This window comes from Strix uralensis, chromosome 4 (assembly GCF_047716275.1).
Source record: "Strix uralensis isolate ZFMK-TIS-50842 chromosome 4, bStrUra1, whole genome shotgun sequence".
NCBI classification, from domain to species: Eukaryota; Metazoa; Chordata; class Aves; order Strigiformes; family Strigidae; genus Strix; species Strix uralensis.
Genome location: NC_133975.1, coordinates 122,621,906 through 122,636,911, shown reverse-complemented (window position 1 = coordinate 122,636,911; position 15,006 = coordinate 122,621,906). Strand labels below are relative to the sequence as shown.

Sequence of the window (15,006 nt, the reverse complement as noted above, 5' to 3'; positions counted from 1 at the left end):
AATAATAATCTCTTTTCACCATAGTCATGTTTGTAAACACAGGAATGCAAAGCTGCCCTGTTTCAATTTATTTCAGACATGAAGGAAACAAGATACTGTGATTCTCTCTTTTTTTTTTTTTCATTTGTTTCTTTTTCCAAAAGGGAAGACACATGTGGCCTGCCTGCAGCAAGCCCTGTCTACCTGTGGTCTACTTCAGAAGACTGGCTTTTCAAGGCCTCTCGAAGGCTGCCTCATTCCAGGCTTGGTGACAAAATTGCCTACAGCAATACTTAGCCATTTTATTTGCCACCCTCAGCTGCAAATGCAAAGGAGCTGACACACCTCAGATTAAACTCACCACAAACATTCAGAGAAGTTAATTGTTGTGATCCAAGCCACGGAAGAGAGAGAAAATGCACATATCCGATGAGTTTGCAGGCATTGCTCCTTGCAGCTGCACAGCTGTCCTTCACACATGAAAGAAACAGGTCCAGCTCCCAAACACCTCTTTCAGCTTTTCCTTTTGTACAGTTATGTTCAGGTTTCTCCAAAACACACTCTGCACAACATTACAGCTGCCTGGGCCAGATCCTCAGCAGCTGTAACCCAACCTGATTCCATGGATTTCAAACGCCTTTTCTACCCACTGGAGAATCTGTCTGCAAGTTGAAAGTACTTCCCTGTCCTCCTTCCCTGCCTGCCATGCAAACATGCACACACGCATCCACATACATGGTAAATGGAATGAGTCCAAAAAGTTTTTCTCAACTCTGGTAGCATTATTTTTTTCTTTTTCAAAATAACTTGGAAGATAAACTTTGAAAGCTTTCCAATGCAAATGTTCCTGGGGCAAGAGGGCTGAATGTAAACAATAGCTAGAGCTTGGTTCTGCGAGAGCTTTTAACATGGAGTCCTAATTCAAACATCCGTTCCTCCTCCTCTTCTTTCCCTCCTACAGCTAATGTGTACTGTACACACTTGTGCATCACTCCGTCAGACACTCCTCATGGCTGCCAGGTCACTGAGTACATGGCAGCTTCTGCCAGTGAAGTAGAAATGTGCTGGTCTGACATTTTTTATAATGATTTTTCCCCACCAAGTCAGGGGAAGATAGCCATTTTCCCTAGTTCATGTGGTTCACTGAGGAATAGGTAAGACATGCCAGAGAAGCATCTCCTGCTTGGCTACGTGCATGTGAAAGCCCCTGGGAAAACCAGAGAGAAAGGATCCTATCTTGTGGTAATTAGGGCAAGGGGAAAAAAAGGTGGAACCTTTGGTCCCTGTTTCATAGTTTCTTTGCACCTTGAAGTGGTTAAATCAAAGAGCTTCTGATTTTCAGAGTTGTACAATGGCAGCCTTCTCAGATCAGACAACATCATGAAAGTGGGAACGATCACACGATAGGATGCTGGGAAAAGGGGTCAAAAGATAACAAAGGTTTCTGTTTTGATTTGCTAAAGAAAAGGTAATCACCAGAGCGGGATGTGATGAAGTCAAGTGGAATAGACCTACCTTTACTCTGGAAATAGTGCAACTTTTCACCAGAGGAACTGCAGTTGGGCTGGGTGAAGTGAAGATGCCATGAAGAATTCAGGGAAAGACCATGAACTTTGGCCTCTCCATCATCTACTGCAAATTCAGAGTATCTCTGAGCATTTAGTGAGTTCTGTATGACTCCCCGATAACTGTCCAGGTACAAACATATACAGAGCAATTTTCTGAGTTTATACAAGTCTGGGGGCCAGGATGATCCCATTCTGACACATGTACAATGTTCAACAGATGGAGTGTCTCAACGCCTTTGCAATACAAACCACCATAAGACTATTAATGAGGCACTATCTTTTGAATTAATCTCTCCAGCATAAAGTTGTCATTGGTGGGCTATTAATATATTTCAGATAACCACACTATCCAAGCATCTTCTGGGTAAATCAAACTCATGCAAAGTTTTTAGATGATTTCATCATTTCACTGCCTCTTTTCCTTTTGCAACGCTTTAACACTTTTTGGCATATAGGCTGCTGTTGCAAAAATTTTGTTGCAGTCAATTTGTTTTAATTGGTTGTTCAATTAGATTCGAAAGATGCAGGACTGATGGAAGAAAAAACTGCTCATTTGACTAGATACTTGATCCCCAATGATACTTGAATGAATCCTAAATTCATATATAGGATTGTTGATGCTGTTGATTTTTTAACATCCAGGTTCATAATTCCCTTCATGCAATGAATATCTGTAACCATATTTCTGGAAAAGAAGATGGCCTGTTGGAAACTCTGGCCATCTGAAAGTCTGGATTTATATATGAGTGTTTCCATTCTTTGATAAGGAACACAGGGATTTCCAGATTGAGCAACTCGGCATCTTCCTTTAAAGCATGCACCAAATTTGTAATATACTATGGGCTGACTTTATTAGATTAATTAAAGAAACCTATTAATTTCCAAGTAAATGAAAAATATTTTTAATCATTGCCTGTGAACCACTTAACACATTAACTTGTCCCTCTGAAGTCATTTACTTAAGTGTGCCCTCAGTTTGCTTAATCCATAACTGGTCAATAGTATATTAATATTACAGTCTCATTTTGGATCTAAGCATGTCTGAGCCTATTAAACTGTCACCCTGGATTTACTTGCAGGGAAAAATTATCTGCATTCAGAGATAGAGGGAGAAAAGTATTAAAGTGAATCGAGCACTAATGAAATTAATCATAATCATCGTAAGTACATTCAACTGCTATCACCCAGTGGGAGATGCTGCTACAGGAAAGTCTTCCTGCTCTACTGTTTTTATGGCTGAGCTGTGGAGCTACTTTAGCTTTTGTTCCAAAGAGACCGATAACACTCTGGTGATCATTTGGAATCATCCCTTTTATTTTTTTACTAAGAATCAACCTTAGAGACAACCTTGAAATACAAGCACTTCATGCAAAGCTTGTTCTACTGAACTAGTTTAATGTAGGTCAGACCTACTGTAGTTTGCGATATAATTCATTCAAACTGTGAGACTCCATCTCTTGCTGTTTACTTTTACTGCACTGCTTGTGAACCTAATATATATAATTTACAGGTCCAAGACAATAAGAAAGAGCAAGTCAGGAGAAAAATGATCTATGTCCCTGTAGTGTAAGATACATTTAGATATACAGAGCCAGATCCTGAGTTGTGTAAATCAGAATAGATGCACGGTGCACTAAAGCCAATAAAACTATGCAGGTTTATATTAGTGCTGTAAGATTATTCTTCACAGCACTCCTCTTAATTCATGCAAAAATTTTATAATCCTTTAATAATACTTGAATTTAAAAACTCTTTTTTTTTTTTTTTCCCTTCCAACTGCTGGGGTCTGTAGTGGCAAGACACTAATCTGTATCCTGCTTAATACTCTGTGAAACTTTTGAAGGGTTCCCCCATATATCCTCTTTGAATTCTTCAGTTGTCTTGAAACTCTGGTGTTGTATGAATTAAACAGTTGAAGGAAACCTCTGATGAAGAGGAACATGACAATGGAAAAGACGAAAAATAGCAGCAGATCAAAAGCAGTTATCTCTAAAAACAAATTCGGTGTTATCCACAATTAAGCAACATTTGACATTTAAAAAACATTTGATCAGTGTTTTGACTTACAGAACTGCTTAAGGGGCACTGTGATGTGTAAATTAAATTCAAATGAAGGTTAAATATAGTTCTTTTGGAAAGACTGCACGGTTTAAATTACCTAATTATTTGGACAAAATCTGTTCTCCTGTAATTAAATGTATACAAAAGAATGCGTCTTTTTACTAAGTACATTTGGAGAGAAGATGTTTATCAGCAAATGGTTACTTCCTCTTGAAGATCATAAAGATAATGTCATCACTCAGAACTCTGTAAGAAGGAGGAAAGTTAGTGTATACATTTATTGGAGCTCTGTTGAGGTTGAATGGAATTGAGACAGAGTGCTCCTCTATTTTGCTGCATGCAGCCTTCCAGGTCCGGATCTTGCAAAGCCCTGTAATATAGGGCTAGAATTTATGCCTATGCAGGAAGGCATATACCAAGGCGATGTGCCCAGGCAGTGCTCTGGTCATGAAAAGAGCTGATAAATCATCCAATCCATATCTGCCACAATGCAGGATTGCTGTTTACAGTACCCAGGACCAGATTTCTGCCTTGTATTCAGCTCAGACCCTCTCGTTCCACCAGTGTTCCCAGGCTTCAGAAGGATGACTGCTGGAGTGAGTTATGGCCCATGTGAGTGAAGGGATGAGAGTCTGGATCACTGGGGTTTGTTTAGTCTATTTTTAAATGTGTTGAGTGAGGGGATTTCACCATCTTTCTAAGGGAGACTTCCTGAGCCTAGCAGATGTCAACAGCGGGATATCTTTTGCATGATATTGGGCATGAACTTTCTCTTCATCTTGTCCATTCCTCTTCGATATGTTCTTTTTTACTTAAGTGTAACTCCATCAATATTCACACCCTTTAGCATTTCTGTTTCTTTCTCCAGAGCCTTTGCTCAGCCCCATAAACTGTAGTTCTTCCATCCTATCTTTGGTGTCATTCCATCCACCTCCTTTCTGCTTTAGGAGGACACCCTTTCCAGCCTTTTCTGCCTCCCTCCAGTTTGCCAATTCAGTTCAAATCTTCTGTGCTTGGCTGAGAGACAGAAATGTCAGCTTTGCTTAGGGCTCAGAGCTCTATGCCATCAATTTAATATTCCAATACATGCATAATGAACTTGGATTGTTCAATTCCTGCTCATGACCCAAAGTCCTGTTCTCCAAAGGACTGGAAATGAAGTCTGCACAGTGTGCCTAAGCTTCACAATGCCAGTCACAGCAGCAAATATGTAATATGGAATAGAGACTTGGGAAAGAATATAATAAGCAAGGTCATACTGCTTAAAATTCTGAAATTTCCAATATGTACCTGGAACTATGCAAATATCTGTGGTTTCCCAGGTTGGAAGAGTAGCATCATTCTGCATATCTGGTCCCCAGTTGCAAGATCTGTCATAATTATATCGGGGCAAAAATTGCATGCTCATTAGAAAAAGTGCACTGGTACACAAAACTTGTGTCTGGTGGGCCTAGAGCATCTGAACTGCATGTGGGAGGAATGTTTGTGTTTCACACATATGTCAAGGAGGCAATTTTCAAAGTGAGTGGGAAATTAAAGGCAGCTCATCAAACTTTCCCACAAGTTATTTTACAATCCACTCTATTCAAATTCATTCTGCAGAACATAAGATTACTTAAAGAAAAAGGAAGAGAAGGCAAAAAAAAAAAAAAGAAATTGATTTATTGCTAATAGTCATAAAGGGAAACCATAAATCTACGGGAGCCATGCAGTGAGTCTAATAGTGAGTAAGAACACATGTAATCAATATGAATGTATTCATTTTTATTTTCTCTCAGCCACAATCAATATGCATGGTATCTCAGTGTTGAATAGGAAGGCACAGCTTTTGCCCCAGTGAGTTTACAATAATTCAGCAAAACTCCCGCTGAGTTTTGATTGAGTAATAAGTCTGGTTCTAGCTAGATAAATTGCACGGGCAGCGATATGCTGATAGGGAGCAAAACTGGGAGCCAGCAATTCTAGGAAAGACGTTGGGTGCAGAAAAGCAAGAGAAGAATGGAGCACTAAAGGGTGACTTGGAAAGAAAGACAAAGTGCTGCAGTTATTTCTCTGGGTGGTGGAAAAGATCCCTTTTACAGAGCAGAAGGAAGCTGTCCCCAACCTTTGGTGCAGGATGAAAAAAACAATTCAAAGGTGATCCTTGCAGCACTGCAGGAAGGAGTTGCAAACACGCAAGGAGCTGACCTCTGCAGAGCTTCGAGCTTCATGTGACTCCTTCAAATATTCATTTACTGTGTCATTATTAATTGTCTTCATAGCCCCTGTCCCATGGCTACATGCACCCAAAGGACATGAAGCAGCACCACCAGAGTTGCCAAAGTCAAGAAGGAGGAGACGCGGGCCTCAGGGGAATCTGGAAGTGCATTGGCTCCTGCTATCACACCCCAGGCAAATGTCTTTGTACAGAGCAGGCATGGACGGTGCAGAGGAAGCCTCCGCTTTGCTCCCCACTGCTAACACTGCTGAGCAAGCAGCCTGTTGCATTCTCCACTGACTTTAATTTGCAAATAGCCTTAAAGCATTGCAGAAAACAGCATGGGAATTTTTTTTTTTTTAATGATGGCAACAAAAGCTTGGCTGTCTGTGTAAAGCCTGTAATGTAATCACTGAACAACCAAAGAGTACACAAGGTGTCATGCAGAAACAAAGAAAGAGGTCATCCTGACCAGAGGAGGGAATGAAAGCAGAGAGAAACATTCATATTCATTGAATCACGCGTCTGCACTATCATGTCTGGACATTGAACCTACCTGGGGCACTGATGAAAATCCAAACAAATAAAAATAACTGTTTCACATGCTCTTGAATTTACCTACCAGAGTAGTAGCTGTGTTCCTCAATCCACCCAAGCAGGCAGCCTGAAAACAGTTCAAAGAGCAGTTAGGTATCTAACTTGCACTGAAATTCAGGAGTGACGGCCATTTAGCTGCTCTTTAAAGACACACACACAACCATGACCTGCTCTGTGTCAGACAGTATGTTTCTCAATAGCCTTTCTCTTTTCCTGGGGAGAAGTTCCTGAAAAATCCCTCTGGATGAGCTCTCCAGGACTAATCACCGTACACTGCTTACCTATTCACTTCCCAGGCTGGCAATATTCTAGTTACAACACTGTGTCCTGTCACACCTTCAGTTTTTTTGCCTTTTAATGAAAAGACCTAATTCCTTCCCTGGCTGGTTGGGGAGGCCTGGCTAATGGTGCTGTGTAAATGAAGAAGACAGTTATTACTACAATTATGAGAGTCACATCAGTAATAACAAGGAACTGCGTTCAGATATGGCAGATATACAGGAAATAAGAGAAAATATCTACTTAAAAAGAAGGTTAAAGAAACAACTGCTTTTCATGAACTGAGGAGAGAGATTTGCATATGAAACAGAATGATGAGCTTGGCAAAAAAATCCTACTAGCATTAACTCCAATTTAAATATTATTTAATATTGTCATGCATTTTAACCCAGGGAACACCGGCTTCCTGCAAGTGTGCAGGCAAGCTTGTGAATTGCTCACGGGAATACTTGCAGGAAGGGAAGGGTGAGCTCATATATTTGGTGATTCATATTCCAATGAGAACTGCATTACGCTGAGTGAGAGGAGGATTCAAGGAGATCTCTCCTCTCCTGTCCAGAAAGGCCAATGACTAAGGAAGCAAGTAAAAGACTAGGCAAGTTAAGGATGGTCTTTCCTACTGCATCCTCACAACTTTTGGCAGTCAGTAGGTTTTTGCCTCCCTGAAGAGGGATCTGGACACAATAGTGCTGACAACCCCATGAAAGGATCTGGTTCAACTTTTTGTTTGCTCTTGAGCTTTGGCATACCACTGCATCGGGGCCAGGTGTAAACATTTTTCAGATAGCAGAGTAGAGGGAAAAAGAGTGGTGTAAATCCCACCTGTAGTCCTGAGTACAGTTCTCCAAGGCAGAGATACCAGTTTAGCTGTCAGGTGGAGTTAGGTCCAGTTTAGCTGAACAAGGAGAGACCCTAGATGATAGTGATCAGGTTATCTCCTCACAAGCGATGTGCAGGCCGCAAGTATTTAAAATATGGCACCACAAATACTTTGAAATAGCGATCTGCTCACCACAGCTTGCTTTCGAAGTCAGAGGCAATATTTTTTTCCAGGGAATGATTCCTTGCAGCTCATGCACCAAGCCTTAAGCCAAAAAAGCCCATTTATGCCATGGAAAACCTCTTACCAACTGCAAGGGGCTATCTGTAAAGTCCTTTCCGAAGAGCAAGCTGCTGAAATCAATGTTTAACAAAGACTGATCCAACATTACTCCATTCCTTCAAATGCCCAACACACCAACAAGATGTGAGTCAGAGAAGTACTGCTGTGTCACAGTTAAACATGGATGGAGAAACCAAACGCAACAGCAAACATGTCAAATCAACCATCTATTGTATTGGTCTGTTTATTCTTTTCCTTTCTGACATTCATCCAAAAATCTCATCACAATCCATCTGTGCCCTAAGCACTGTCTGACATATTTTTCCAGAGAAAACCAGGAAGCTCATTAGATTCCTTTAGAAGATACAAATCTGCAGCTCAACATAAACTTCAAGAAAACATATTTGATTTCCTGTACTGGAAGGTAATTTTTGCAAAACTAACAGCAGAGTAGTTGATACATCTCCAAGATTCTTGTTTGCTCACAGCCTGTTCATGGGACACCTCAGATATCTGAACATGGAAGTAGCCGTACTCCTTGTCAAATGCAAAGTCTTGGAGGAAAAAATTAGGGGAAGAGGACAAATAGGAAGATAAATTTTGTAAGGAGTAACAAAAAAGCACAGAAGTTATTTCAATTAAACATACAAATTAAAGAAATTAGTTAAAAAAATGTGGATGCAGTTTCTTCTTATTTTTACAGCTGGCTAAAGCTTTAATAGTAGCAATTCAGTGGTTGTACAATGGCATCTGCACAAACAGCTGTAGTTCCCTTGTGTAAAACATACTGGATATGGCATCGAATTTGCTTGAACTTGCTTTCACAGGCAGCATGGTCTAACAAAGGAATGGTTAATGATTTCTGCTAAATAATAGAAAGCTTCAGACACATGGCAGTGTAGGATGTTCCTTACTCTTCCTTTGTCTAGGCACACATCTTAAACCTTTCACAATCCAGAATCTAATCTGGGGGGAGAGTTTGGGGAGTGTAAGGGAGTGGCAGTGAAGAGAAATCATTTACTTTGCCTGGCTGTGGAGTAGACCACATGGATTATCTTTTTATTTACGTTTACTCTTCTCCGAGTATTTGTGTTTAAAAAGCCTAATATGCCCTATCATAAAGGATTATGTGTAATTGGCTTGATGCTCATCTCCTTGAAACTGATGCTGGGAGGCATACCAGTGTATTTAATTTAGAAGTTTGTACATAGGGCAGCACCCCATAAAAGTCTCTGAAAAGTGATAAAGTTGTACATTATACAATTTCTCTGTTGCCTCTCTTTATTTTTTTTTCTTTGTGCAAAGAAAAGGTAAAACATTCCTGTACTTGATTAAGATCAGTCAGTGGAGATTTATTGGCAAGTGTTGCACTGTGTTTTTGGTATTAACCTCTTGGATCACAGCAAGTGGCTTTTGAAGTTGGCTGGGGGCTGGACGAAAGTTCTTCGTCAGGGGACGTACCACGCCTGCCTCCTTCCAAGGGGGGTCGAGGGCAGCGGGGGGAGCAGGAAAGTCGCTCAATTCTACCTGCCACATTATGCAATAAATATTAACCAGAGATGATTACTGAATGTAAAGAAATAAATAGCAAAGATCTTTAACAAGCCTTACAGCTTGCGTGTATCTTGTTAGATGATTAAAGAAAATCAGGGTTAGGAAAGAATGACACTTTCAGACAAAATCTCATATGTTTTATTCCTAGCTGCATTGCAAAGAAAGTGAAATTATTTAGGGCTTTATCTGCCCTTACTTCTCCCTCCCGTTCTGATTCCTCCTGACCCTTCCAGCAGTCCCAGTAGCCCTATTCCTGGAACCACACTGCTAGGTCCCCCACCAGCAGCAACTGGTTTTGTTCCCCTGCTGGTTAGCACACACAGAGCATCTGCATTTTCCCAGTGGGAGTGCACAGCAGTGCCACTTCTGCCAGGGGAGGACAGCAGAGCAAGTCCTCCCAGTCCCACCAGCCAGGTGAAAGGGGACTTGCACACCCTGCACCACAGGGCAAAACCTGACTACTGCAGCTGGACCTGAAAGAGAAAATTAAGCCTGTGGAGTTTCAATTTCCCTGATTAAATTTCCCTATTAAAAGAGAAAGAAAAAGAGAAATATGTCCAGTAAAAGAGGTTAGAATCAGACCATGGACTTCATCCCAGAGCACAGTGTTTCCAGGCAAGGAGCAAATGGATCTGCAGCTTTATTTCTACCATTATTAGGACAAAGGCAAATTGACAAAATTCACATCTTAGTGCAGTTTCAGGTAATGAATGTGCCACAAGATGCAGAAAGAAGAGGTTTAATTGACAAGTCTTCTAATTGTATTACTTTAAATGCTGGAACAAATAATCAAAGAAACTATTTGTAAGCATCTAGGAGATAACGAGGAGATGAGTTACAGCCAGCATGGATTTGTCAAGAACAGATTGTGTCACACTAATGTAATTTCCTTCCCCCACAGGATAATAGACCTTGCAGACATGGAAGAAGCAGTAGATGTCATATATCTTGAGCCTAGTAAGTTTTTTGACACTGTCTCATATAACATTCTGATAAATAAGAGAAGAAAATGTGGACTAGGAGAAACCTACTAGAGAGTGAGTGCAAAACTGGTTAGAAAACCATACTGAGGAGAGTAATTATCAATGGTTCACTGTCAAAGGCTGCATCAAGCAAATTCCACAGAGGTCTCTCTTGGCCTGGTACTATTCATTGTTAATGAACTGGATGATAGAAGAGATTGTGGTGCTACTAAATTGCACATTGCCCGTTACTGGGAGAGGTTCCGCATCTGCTGCAGTAAAGGACTAGTATTCCAGAGCAGGAATAATAGGATGCAAGTCAAGCAAAGTGACTGTTATATTGTAGAATGACCCAGCAGTAGTCTGCTACATAAATTAAAAGTTAAGAATAATTGACTTGGTACTACAGCTTTGTAGGTAAGGATCTGTGTATTACAGTTGGTTAGAAGATGAATATGAAAACTTAAGAACAAAAATTTTCCTTTACTTAACACATGTAAGACCTCAGGGCATTGCATCCAGACTAGGTTTTGGCCACCTAACTTTAAGGAACGTGTAGGTCAATGAGGTCCAAAGGACAGAAACAGAATTGACTAAAAACCTGGGCATCTAGGGGAAAAGAGCTGGATCTGCATAGTCTAGGGAGAAAAAGACTGATGCAAAACACAGCAGTGGTCTTTGAATCTGTAAGTGATTGTTGTAAAGAGAAAGCATACAGTCTCTTCTCTGTAACCATGATGAACAGAACAAGAAACAAATGGTTTATGATTTAGGAAGAGAGTTTAAGTTTAGGCAAAAGGAAAAATTTCCAGTGTTATAGACAGTTGAACAATGGAATAGACTCCTTTAGGGGTGCTGTGGGATCTCTGTCACTGAGGGAAGATCCATATACAACTTGATACTGTCCTGGAGTAGGGAATGGACCAGATGACCTCTAGAGACTCCCTTCCAATCCACTTTTCTATAATCACATGAATTCTATGAATAACACAGTCTAGCTATGTTTAATAAATTAAACTGTAAGGGAGAAAAAGTAATCCCTTAGACCCAGAGCTAGGTCTGAAAACACTAAACATGTTGTAATAATAGGCCATAAATTTGCTTTCATTCCCTAAGGAGTTTTTATTGCCACAAAGACTAACATACCAGAAGCGTCCTCTAATAATTAAGTAACTCCACCACATTTGCAGGTTCTTTGATTCGTATCCTGAAAGTAGTTTATGCTTATAGAAACAAATTGGTTGCATCAGAAATACAGGTTAGGTCAATCTTCTGGGCTCTATATGTCTCCAGAATGTCTCTTTGTAAATCCTCATATGTCTTAAGCAGCAAAAACACAATTCCAGACCATTATTCAAAGACACTTTGAATTATTTTAATCTTATTCCTATACTCACTGTTTCTCACTGTAACATTCAAATACCCTACAATCAGAATGAAGACAAAGATGATGCAGACAATATGCGGTATGGCCTCATCATCTTATCAGAAAACAACATAAAACTGTGCTGTTCTACAGTGTCAGACATCCATATTTTATGTAAAGCAGAAAGCACTTTTTATCCATAAGTTGATGGAAGGTACCCTGAGGAGTTTCCTTTCTATACCATGAGCACAACAGTCTTCTAATTAAAATCTTCCTAAGAAAGTACGGTTTCAAGGAAAGGAAAAATTATTGCTGTATAATGTCATACCAGTAAAGCAATCCAAGTTATCAACCAGTTTTTTAATTTTCTTTCTGCATCATCAGGCAGATTCCATAATACATTTTCATATAAATGCCTAAGTTTTATTCTTTCTCACTTGGGTTCACTACTATGGTGTTATAGGAGAATGAGCCCTCTTGCTCGTTTTGATGAGCAAGACCTGGTGAAGGGAAACAAAAGCCATCAACTACTTTGTCTGGAGTGAAACTAAACAATTCACTCAAGGAGTCTGAGCTTCCAAGCAAATAAGGTCAGAATGAACTGCCTTTGTAAAAGCCTGTCCCCCAGCAGTTCATGGGGTTCACACAAGCTACATTTGTTCAAAGCGGTCCCAAGAGGACAATGCAAGCCCTGTTTTACTACCACAGGGTATAAGGTGGTATCAAATACTGAATCCAAGTATTTCCCTTCTGAACTCAGCCCAAAGCACTTTGAAAGTTTTCTAATATAAAATAATATACCATGAAGTGGAAATCTTTCTGATATTTTGTCATTTTAAGATGCGGTAATATATTTTCCCTTGGAAAATATAACTCTGCACTCATTGTGTACTTTTTTGTTTTCTGTTTAATCTGTGATGCATATCTGAATGGAATTTTTGCCTGTAAATCTATAAAATTTACCGCTGCTTATGCTCTACTGATCACAACTCTGTTTTAAGGATTGGCTCTTATTTTTCAATCTTCTCTTCACTGCCCTGTAGCTCTATTAGAATATGAGGAGTAAGAGGGAAACAATTTTTGCACATTTAACACTTTGTTTCCCCTGGACTTCTCTCTCTAGGGCTATGGGGATCTTGCTACCTCACATGGGCAAACTAGGAAATCATACTACTGGAATGACAGACAGTAAATCTGATAGACACACACAAGGCACATTGATCGATATTTTTGCTGTCCAAAGTTTTTCAGAGTTATGTTTCAGCTGTGAGAGTTATGGCAAATGTTATAAAAGAAGGAGGCTAGATCCTCACCTGGTGTACATCTACTTAACTGTGAAATCCTGAGTCATGGTTTACATACCTGTATGTCAGGTCAGACTTAATCATGGCTCTAGACCATAACCTCTGGTCATTGCCCTCCAGTGGCCACTGGTTCTAATGAGTGTTTAAAAATGATGCTGATTGAAGAAGCTCCACATCATTTAATTCAGCTTCTGCAGGAAATATCTTGATTTGTTTTCAGTCCAAATGAAGCCTAAAATCACTTCCGAAAGTGATTTTAAACTGAAAAGTATGACAACTATGCCAAGGCTAAATTGGACCCTGCACTTACAATCACTTAGCAGTTTCCCAGGTGCTGAAGTATCCTATTTCATTAGCTGCTAAGAAGATGGTGCTCCTTGTGCAAGTTTACAGTCTGTTGAAGCTGCCTCAGTTGGGACACTTTAAAATCTCAGAAATCATAGGGAAAGTCCATGCTTCATCCATGCTTGAATAAGGTAAACCTTTATTAGGTTTTATAAGGTAAACCTTTAGGTTTTATAACCTTTAGGTTCAGACATTCTTAGTTGACTTCTGGCAGAGTACTTCAAATATCTGGTTTACTCTCATCCCACGTACATCGGAGCTAGGAGTTCCCACTGAGTCCATACCGCATCTTGTCTGCATCATCTTTGTCTTCATTCTGATGGTAGGGTGTTTGAATGTTATAGTGAGAAACAGTGAGTATAGGAATAAGATTAAAATAATTCAACCTATAAAGGTTTACCTTATAAAACCTAAAGGTTTATCTTATAAAACCTAAACCTATGAACGTATATCTTCTTAGTTGGAGATGTGATGTTCAAAAGATGTCACAGAAGAGGTGACTGGACTTCTAGCTCATCCGTGTCTAACCACAGAACTACTGCACAAGCTGCAGTCCTTGTAAGGTGCAGCACAAGTTAAGACTGATCACTAACAGGAAAGCAAGTGAGTGAGATAAGGATAGATAGGGAAAGCAACCTCAGAAAGAGGTGCAAGCTTCAAGCAGGTTATTCAGTGGTCTGAGTTAATGCCTGGGAACTCCTAGCTCTGATGTACGTGGGACAAGAGTAAACCAGATGTTTGAAGTACCCTGCCAGAAGTAAACTAAGAATGTCTGAAGTTGCTGTGCATTTGAAGTAAACATGACTTTAAACATGAATACATAAAACAGATCACAGCTATTTATAGGAAATCAACAGTAAATGAAACGGGATGAGCTTCCATGAAATAGCAAGAAAACAGGGAAGACAAAGAAAACAAACAGGAATGTAAGGAAAGCACAGTCAGCATTTGTAATACGGTCATTAAGCATGCTTTGTACTTCTGAATGCCCTTTATTTGCTGGCTTCAGAGTCTGCAAACATTAAGGATTTGTCTACAGAGAGGCTGTGGTAGTAGATGATTTATTTATTCTGCTGCCACTTTTGTCTCTGGTTACCCTTCTGCTGTGTCAAGTCTATTTACACTCTTTATGGATGTAGTGTGTGTGTACACATGTGGAACCAAGGAAGGACTGTCCCAGAGCATGCCCATTCATAAGCAAACATGCTCTATCTGTACAACGCACACAAGGCGCCTCCACATCCAGCACTGGCACACAGTGCAAACCCTGTAGACCAACTAATGACAAATTCCAGCTACCAGTAATCACCAGCACAAACTCCTGCTTCACCCTCGAGACCGTTCCTCATGAGTGTCCATCAAGCTGTGTGGGGAACCTGGGAAGATCTGCCCAAAACCCTCCCACTGATAGCTACCGAGTTCTGTGAATCCTTAAGTGCTGTATTTGGGTCTTTTGAAAAGTCTGGGGTCAGTGCCTGACAATGTGGCTCTGATATCGTTAGGATACATACCTGGGGAGTTCTTCTAGCTTTTACTTTTCCACTTGTAAAAAGAGACGGTATTTATTATGTCCTGAGCATTAGGAGCTACTGCAAGGATTACTTGTACACAATAGTGATCTAGAAAAGAACATTTCTAAGTGATACCAAATGGAAGTGCCTTCTTTTATTTGTGTTGGCATTTTTTTTCTCA

The 15,006-nt window shown here is 40.1% G+C and overlaps 1 long non-coding RNA gene across 1 annotated transcript in view; it reads right to left on the bottom strand.

The window, feature by feature from the left end:
* The window catches only part of LOC141942293 (uncharacterized), a 54,002-nt gene that overhangs the window by 5,176 nt on the left and 33,820 nt on the right, over window positions 1-15,006 (bottom strand). The window contains exon 2 of the long non-coding RNA XR_012628594.1: window positions 6,428-6,469. This is a non-coding gene — a long non-coding RNA (uncharacterized LOC141942293). The remainder of the gene's footprint in view (window positions 1-6,427; window positions 6,470-15,006) is intronic.